Here is a 7710-nt window from a genome sequence, read left to right as displayed (position 1 = left end):
AAAAGTCAGAAAGTCAGACATGTGTGTTCCAAAAAATGCATCTGTAGTTTTTAAATCAGCAGCACATTTAGAAATCTGATGGAAAGGACATTTTCTGCAGCAGATTAGAGGTTTCACAACCTGCAGCAAATAATTCAGGTCCTGTCCTATTCTGGACAGATTAGAATGAACAGGGACGTATTTCTTGGCATATGCTGAAATGGTAAAAACAAAATATTCTCTAGAACTGGTTCACACAGGTTTAGTCACTGGGAAACTGAATCGCCAATCTGCGCTGCATCTACCACTTTTTGAAACATGATGTATTTTAGATGCATCTCGTTTACATGGAATGAATTAAGATAAAAGGTTGTGGTGTGTGTTTAGGGGCCATCTATTATCATTTAACTAAAATACAATTTCATATAAATAGACTATATATACACACTACCGGTCAAACGTTTTAGAACACCCTAATCTTTCCAGTTATTTATTGCAATTTAAGACATGCAAGCCCAATGAATAGCTTCAAATGGTACAAAGCCAGAGGTTAAGAAAAAGGTTTGGTTACCCAAAACTGAAAAATAATGTACATTTCGGAATTATACAAAGAGGTCTTTTTTCAGGCCTTTAACAATTTAAAGCTGTTCTGCAGCAATGAAGGTTGAATCAGCCTTGAAAGCTTGTGCTACTAAGTTCTACAGGTGTTCCAACTTTTCTGGATTACTTACAACCCCCTCTGTCTGCATAAAAACATTGGTGGAACACACTGTGGTACCAGACTCTCATGAGCATGAGGTGAAAAGCATTGTACTGCAGAACGTAGTGTGTTGCTGGTAGGGTAAAAGCAGCTCAGACAGATAAGAAGGCCTATGGCCGTTAAGACGGGTAAAAACTAAAATCAATCAATACTGAAATGCAGAGGGAGCCAATGCACTGATTGTGAAACTGGTGTAATGTGAGTTCACTTTCTGGTCCTTGTTAGCACATGTGCAACAGCGTTCTGGAGTAGTTAAAGTTGTGAAATATTCTTTTTGGGAAGGAAACAGGAAATTACAATGATCTTTACAATTACAAATAAAAGCATACATTATCAGGTCTGGTGCTGAGCAGAGAGAGAAACTCTGGCTGTATTCTTAAGATGATAAAACACTTTTTTGTGGTGTGGTTTCTAACATATGGAATAAAATCACATTGTGATGGTTTAAAACCTTTTAGTTTTGGTAAAATTTTCTCTTGCCTTCCAGACCAATGATTACGCCACAAAGAGGGAAGTTCACAAGTTCCTCTTCTAACAGGTTTTTCTACTTTGAAGTGATGAGTTTCTTGTGACTCTGGCCAGATTTTTACAGTTCAATTATTCACTTTTGTTCTACGGACATTGAACTTTGGCATACTCAGTTTCATTGCAGCTTTACGTCGTGTGCTCTTGTTACATTTCTGCGAATAGATAGTAGATAATGTTTATTATAAGACGCTTGGAGCAAACAACTTAAACTTTAGGCAAAGAATCTGTGGCAAATTAACGTTAGACATTAGACATGACCTACTCAATGTCTATAGTAAAATTTATCATAGTGAAAGCCAAGATGAGCTGCTCAACTCCAATTAGCACACACAGAGAAACCAAATACAGTTGTCTAGTGTTTTAGTGGTGTAAGTGCAGGACGATGCAGACACACAAGTGCAGTGAGTATAAATGCTTACACCAGCGTAGCCACATCGTCCACATTGCTCTGCATAGATCCCTCGTGGCACTATAAGGGAAGTGAGGTCCACTGGGCATTAATGTCTGCACTGTATTTCAAGGCAAACAGATTACATTTAAAACTGAAATGACCAGCCAGAGATGAGATGTTTCAGTCTAGGCTCTACATTACTATTCTGGAATATTAGTAAGAGACAATAAAATGCTGTATTTACTAAAAGTACGTAACTATTTACCATTGGGATGATAACTCAACAGGGTGTTCATGCCAAGCTTGCCTGCAGCATCCTGCAGTTTAAATAAAACTTAATCTACAGCAAATACTGTCTAACAGATGACCTTTATGCCAGCGCATTGTCATGGAACACTGGTTCGACTCCTTAGAGCATCCATTTGTACCTGTTGTCAATCATCTACAGATATTTAAGGGTGTGTTTCTTCTAACACACAGACAAGTCAGACTGGATTGTCCACAAGAAAAGAGGTTTGACCACATTTGTGTAAATGCATGAGGGTAGATGTTCCGTTATGACTGTAACGTGTACCAATAGGTAGAAAAGTGCAACATAAATTCAAGACCATTTACATACATGTGCCTTTCAGATTCTTCTGCTGCAGCTTGGTCTCAAATTCATGAAACATTCTTTAGACTTCCTCCTGTGCTTTCTCTGACTTTCTGTTCTGAACCACATGTGCAAATGTATGGTATGATAGTTATCATAGTCAGACTGACAACAGTACTGTACTTGGAATTTGCTCTCCTCATTTAAAATCGAATCTGTACACCAAGGGGTCCTGGCTGCAGATCTGCAACAGTGGGATGATTACATCACAAGCTCTGTCACTGAAGACGTGGCTGGAAAAAAATCCCAGCTATGGCAGCTGTAAACTCCCGAGCCAGCATGCATTGACTGCTGCCTGACTGCTGACAGTTCAAACAGCCAGTGTTAACTACTGATAAGCTAGCCCACTGAAGGTAAAATTTACACACACGACCATCAACCTTCGAGACGACCAAACAAGTTAAACTTGTTACAACACCATTCAAAGTCCAGTCAGTCAAAAGAAATGTTTAAAAAGCCGTTTGCAACTCTCTAGTTTAACAAAATTTAACATTATGACAGCAGCAGCTCGTGAAACTGAAATTAGAAAAAGGAAAAAAAAAAAAGTGGCAGTTTTCTCTACATGAGTCCAACTTTTTTTTTCTTTTTCTATTTAAACAAGTCAATTATTTGTGTAAGAAAATTTTCCACGCCGTGGTACAGCCTCAAAAATAAAGCACAGGTGACTGGACTAGTTGGGTTATTTGAAACTTTGTAACAGTCACAGACATGCTTTGTGCTAACAAAATGTCCCCAGGCTGTCTTGCGTTCCGTTCACATGGTAGTGACGGTAAATGTATTCAACTCCAAATTCACAAAGCCCTGAAACCTGTTCACCCACACATCTGGTATGCTGGTGTGCTTAAGGTAACATTTTATATTTATATAAACCAATGCTCTTGGGCCAATGCAAGTAGATTTGGAAAGCACACTTTTTCTCAATGAGAAAATCCCCCAAAGTGCATTCAGTCAATCCTGTACCTGCCATGCTTTGCATGTGCAATGTGTTGTGCAGGAAATAGGGAAAACGGAATATTAAAAGTTGCTTTCAACTGACAGGGTATAAGTATTATATTTTAACAGTATTAAATGTATTTTAATTGGTTACAAATATAGAGTGCATTAGAATATAATTTAAGCCTAAGGGATTTATGACTGACTTAGAATGACTGATGAATGAATGGCACACGGTACAAAGTCATTATTGACGTTATCATTCGGATTCGATGTAATAAATAGAGAACATAATTAAATATATTTTATAAAAAAAATATATATATATATACGTCGCGATCGGGGTGATGTAGAAGGTCTCCAGTATCAGACTTGTTAGCTAATTTTCCTTTATTCCTTTTTTTGCTTAGTATTTTTTATTCCTTTAGTTTTATTATGAATATAGATAGTACGATACGAAATACAAATGAACTCACCCGATGCTGAAAAGTCAGTGCGTTCGCCCAGTTGTTCGACGACTGTTTCCGGGGTCTCTCCTTCTTTATCCTCCCGTTTGCCATCTCAACCCTCTGGCTTTGAATGATTGCTGTGGGTGAGCGTAACCAGCCAGCTGCAGAGGCAGCTTCTGAGAATTTACGCACATACACATATAAGACGCCAATATACAGTAGAAGTTAAAATAAATGTAAAGAGAAAGAATAATACATGTCTTGGGAAACAAAACAACGAGAAAACGGATTTGACTTATGTGCGTCATATGGATGATGCTGCAGGATATGATTCGTTCCAACTCGTTAGTCATTTTTCCAGTTAACTTTCAGCCACCGGCCAGCGACCAGTCAATGGTCGATGCGTCTTACGTGACCTATTTCTCAACACGGGCGCACGCAATTAGTTTTTACCTGTCTGTTATTTCTAACAATCATAAAGGTCCTCTGATAATACTAATACAGAATCGACATCTCTGTGACTTAGGGGTGAGTTTTTACTTTTCCGCGACTTTTGTTTGATTTGCGCCTTTTTTCTGACTCTCGTCACCTAAGAATTGTGAAATGTGTGATATAATTCCAAGTTTGGACAGATGTTAGTCGAGTTGTCGCTGAACTATTCATCCGTTTAGACGGAAGAAACCATTAAATCAACCATTATGTCTTCATCGGCATAGATGGGGCTGATTTAATTACCGCCAGGTTGTTGGTAATGTCTTCCCCGGGATATAACATTATATTTTATCATCCATTATAATTTGCTAAGTACTTGCAACTGTCTCTGACACCCAGTGGAGTGAGGTAAATAGAGACATAACAGCCGATCATGAATGTGAGTAAAACACAGCTGTTTATCCCGTGCGAATGCGCTACATGAAACACAGACGTCGAGGTAATAATCACAGGATGTCGTCAGGTAAAACTAATCCCGTGCGAATACGTCTTAAATTGGAATTGTTCGTGTTTCCTTCCACTTACGCTGAGATCTTTGCGCTTATTATGTGTAAAGTGTGCAGAGCGTGTGAACACCGTGAACGCTATATATTTAGATAAACGTTGCTTTAAAGGAGTTGTAGTCAACAGGTTGTCTTCCTTTCTTGACGAAAATCAGAAGTACAAAATAAACGAGACACAGAAAACATTCGGCGCCACTGTCGGCATATTCAAATGGACTGCATATTGTTAGGGACATGGACGAAACGAGGTCACGTTGTGCTTCTGGGCTGGAGGTTAAAAAAAAACACATGCAAAGCAGAAGATTGCAGACAGTAGACATTGCGGACAACATTAGCAACAGTGATGCTGGTTAAATTATCAGCCTTGTCAGAATATGATATACAAGACAGGAAGGGCTTCACTTAGGTGGGTTCATGGGATTTATTTATTTATGTCTGGTTCACATATGTTCTTTGTTATCCTGAGACTCTTAGACAAAACAATTTTCCTGTGGGGACCAATAAAGTGATCTTGAATCTTGAATCAACCAAATTAAAAAAATAAATAAAAAAATAAATCTAACTTAACATCTATTCTTAAAAATTCTTTACAGTTTCTTTACAGTCATCAAACATTTGCTGTCTCCCTCATCACTCACACTAATGGTCTCTCTTATGCTCTATCTCCAGATCTCTAAGAAGGTATTCAGGCCTCCAGCTGACTGTTTTAGGCTGAACGTCTGAGGAAACACAGCAAAAGTAAGAAACATTATGCCACACAAGACTCCCCACTATGCAGACAGACTGCACCATTAAAACACAACCTTCTCAACCAATGTGTCTCTCTTCTTGTATCGAAGACTTGTTAAACCCAGTTGTCAGCGTGATGTATGAAATGCAGTTTAACAAAAACGTCTGTGTGGTTTTAAACATATCATGTTCCACCCTAAAACGTTGATTCAAAGATTATACGGGTTTATACTAGTTTGAAAGGTAATTGTGCTCATGCGGTATGGAAGAAACCGTGCAAGTCAACTTTTCCAAGAGACAGTAAGAATGCTAGGATCATGCAAAAAAAATAGGTACTAGTTACTTCTCCCAAAAAGTAACTGCATTAGTAACTTAATTACTCAACTATAAAAGTAACTAGTTACCAGGAAGGGTAAGTAACTTGTTACTTTTTGTAAAGTTAAAAAAACAAAACAAAACAAAACAACAACACTTCGTAAAGCACCAGTGGCATAGAAGTGGTTTTTGTTTTGAGAAAATAGTGTGTTGCAGCTTGTGTGTTGCTATTCCATGTATTTTCTGCTGACTGGTGGTACGTTGAGATCTAAATAGGAAAGTTTCTTGGTAAAACCAAACAAACTTGTCTCCGCAGTCTCCGTTTATTCTGACGAAAGTATAAATGAAAACAAAATCCTCCCATCAGTCACGAACAACATGAGCTCCTCTCCAGAGCACAACAGGAAAAGGGCGGATAATACATTAAAACACAGAAAAGCATACCTGACGAAAGTATAAATGAAAACAAAATCCTCCCATCAGTCACGAACAACATGAGCTCCTACACGCATTAAAGGACAGAAATATGTTAGCTTTAAGCTAGCGAGCGAACTTTAACAGTATAGCTTTAGCACATAGCTAAAACACAAATCTCTGTGACTACTGTGTCGCTTTACCTCTCCAGAGCACAACAGGAAAAGGGGAGAGGTAAAGGCGGGAGACACATTTATAGGGGAGGGGGGGACCCCGAAAATAAACGTAGGGGTACAGTAGCTCAGTTTTAAAGGTTCCACATAACAACTTAGGAGGACAAACATGTCAGGTAAGAACAATTTAAAGTGAAACAGATTTTGTGTAATTATACTATTGTATACTGTACAGTACTGTATATTTGACCCTGTTACATGTGCACATAATTTTCCTTCTCCAACTTTAAAAGTTGGAAAACATTTCCTTCCTCTCTATTCAAAGTTCTAGTTTAGGCTTTGATCTGTCATCAGAGTTTTATCATAATGAAACATTATGAAAATCGGCTTTTAAAATGCATTACTGCACAAGTTTTACAAGTCTGTTGAGAGTGCCGTGCTGTACGCTGTCATCTGTTGGGGTGGCAGCCTGACGGACGAGAACAGGAGGCGTCTGGACAAGCTAATTTGCATGGCTTGTTCGGTTCTGGGGAGGAGTCTGGACTCTGAGGGGACTGTCACTGAAAGGTGCTACACGAGGAAGATACAGAGCATCCTGGACTGTGACAGTCACCCTCTTCACCCCACTCTGGCTGGAAAGGAAAGCAGCCACAACCAACAGCGCCTCTCACTGACTGGCAGGACGGAGTGTTTCAGGACGTCGTTTATCCCCACAGCCACCAGAATACACAACTCTATCTGTTAGCGGCCCAATGGTTAATGGCTTGGCTGATTGCATTGTCTGAAGCACACAAGATACTTTATATAACTGCACACTGAGGGACTGAGTCACTTTAAAATGTCTTTATAACTCATGTCTGTACAATCGTTGTTACCTTGGGACGCTTAGACAAAACCATCTCCCTGTGGAGATCAATAAAGTGATCAATAAAGTGATCTTGAATCTTAAACCCACAGAGTTTATTCCTATTTAAACCGCAATTTCCCATTAGTTTATCAGAACTGAAGAAGCTACTCGGATGAGTGGCGAAACGTCTTCAAGAAATTCTACAAGTCCAGCTGACCTTATTCAACGCTTTTTTGGATTAACATGACCTGGATGACTGAACCTTCACAGACATCTTGAATTTTGTTTTCTAGCGTACTCTCCGTCATCTTTATCCTACGTCACTCCTTACGTCATCGGCACTTCCGCCTTGGGCATAAGGATGGTCGGACATTTCCGGTCCGTACCCATCCACTTCCGGTCCAACCAGATAACCAAGAAAATGTTAGCAATGGAGTCGAAATCAACGTCAAATTCAGCCAAATTTACACGTTGCTTGTTGGAGCTGCCGAAATTCGCCGTCGGTGATGTGCGGAGGATTGTCAGGCAAACGGCATAACGCCCAG

Source organism: Mugil cephalus, chromosome 17, assembly GCF_022458985.1.
Source record: "Mugil cephalus isolate CIBA_MC_2020 chromosome 17, CIBA_Mcephalus_1.1, whole genome shotgun sequence".
NCBI lineage: Eukaryota > Metazoa > Chordata > Actinopteri > Mugiliformes > Mugilidae > Mugil > Mugil cephalus.
The sequence above is the reverse complement of the archived record's forward strand: the minus strand, read 5'-3'. Positions refer to the sequence as shown.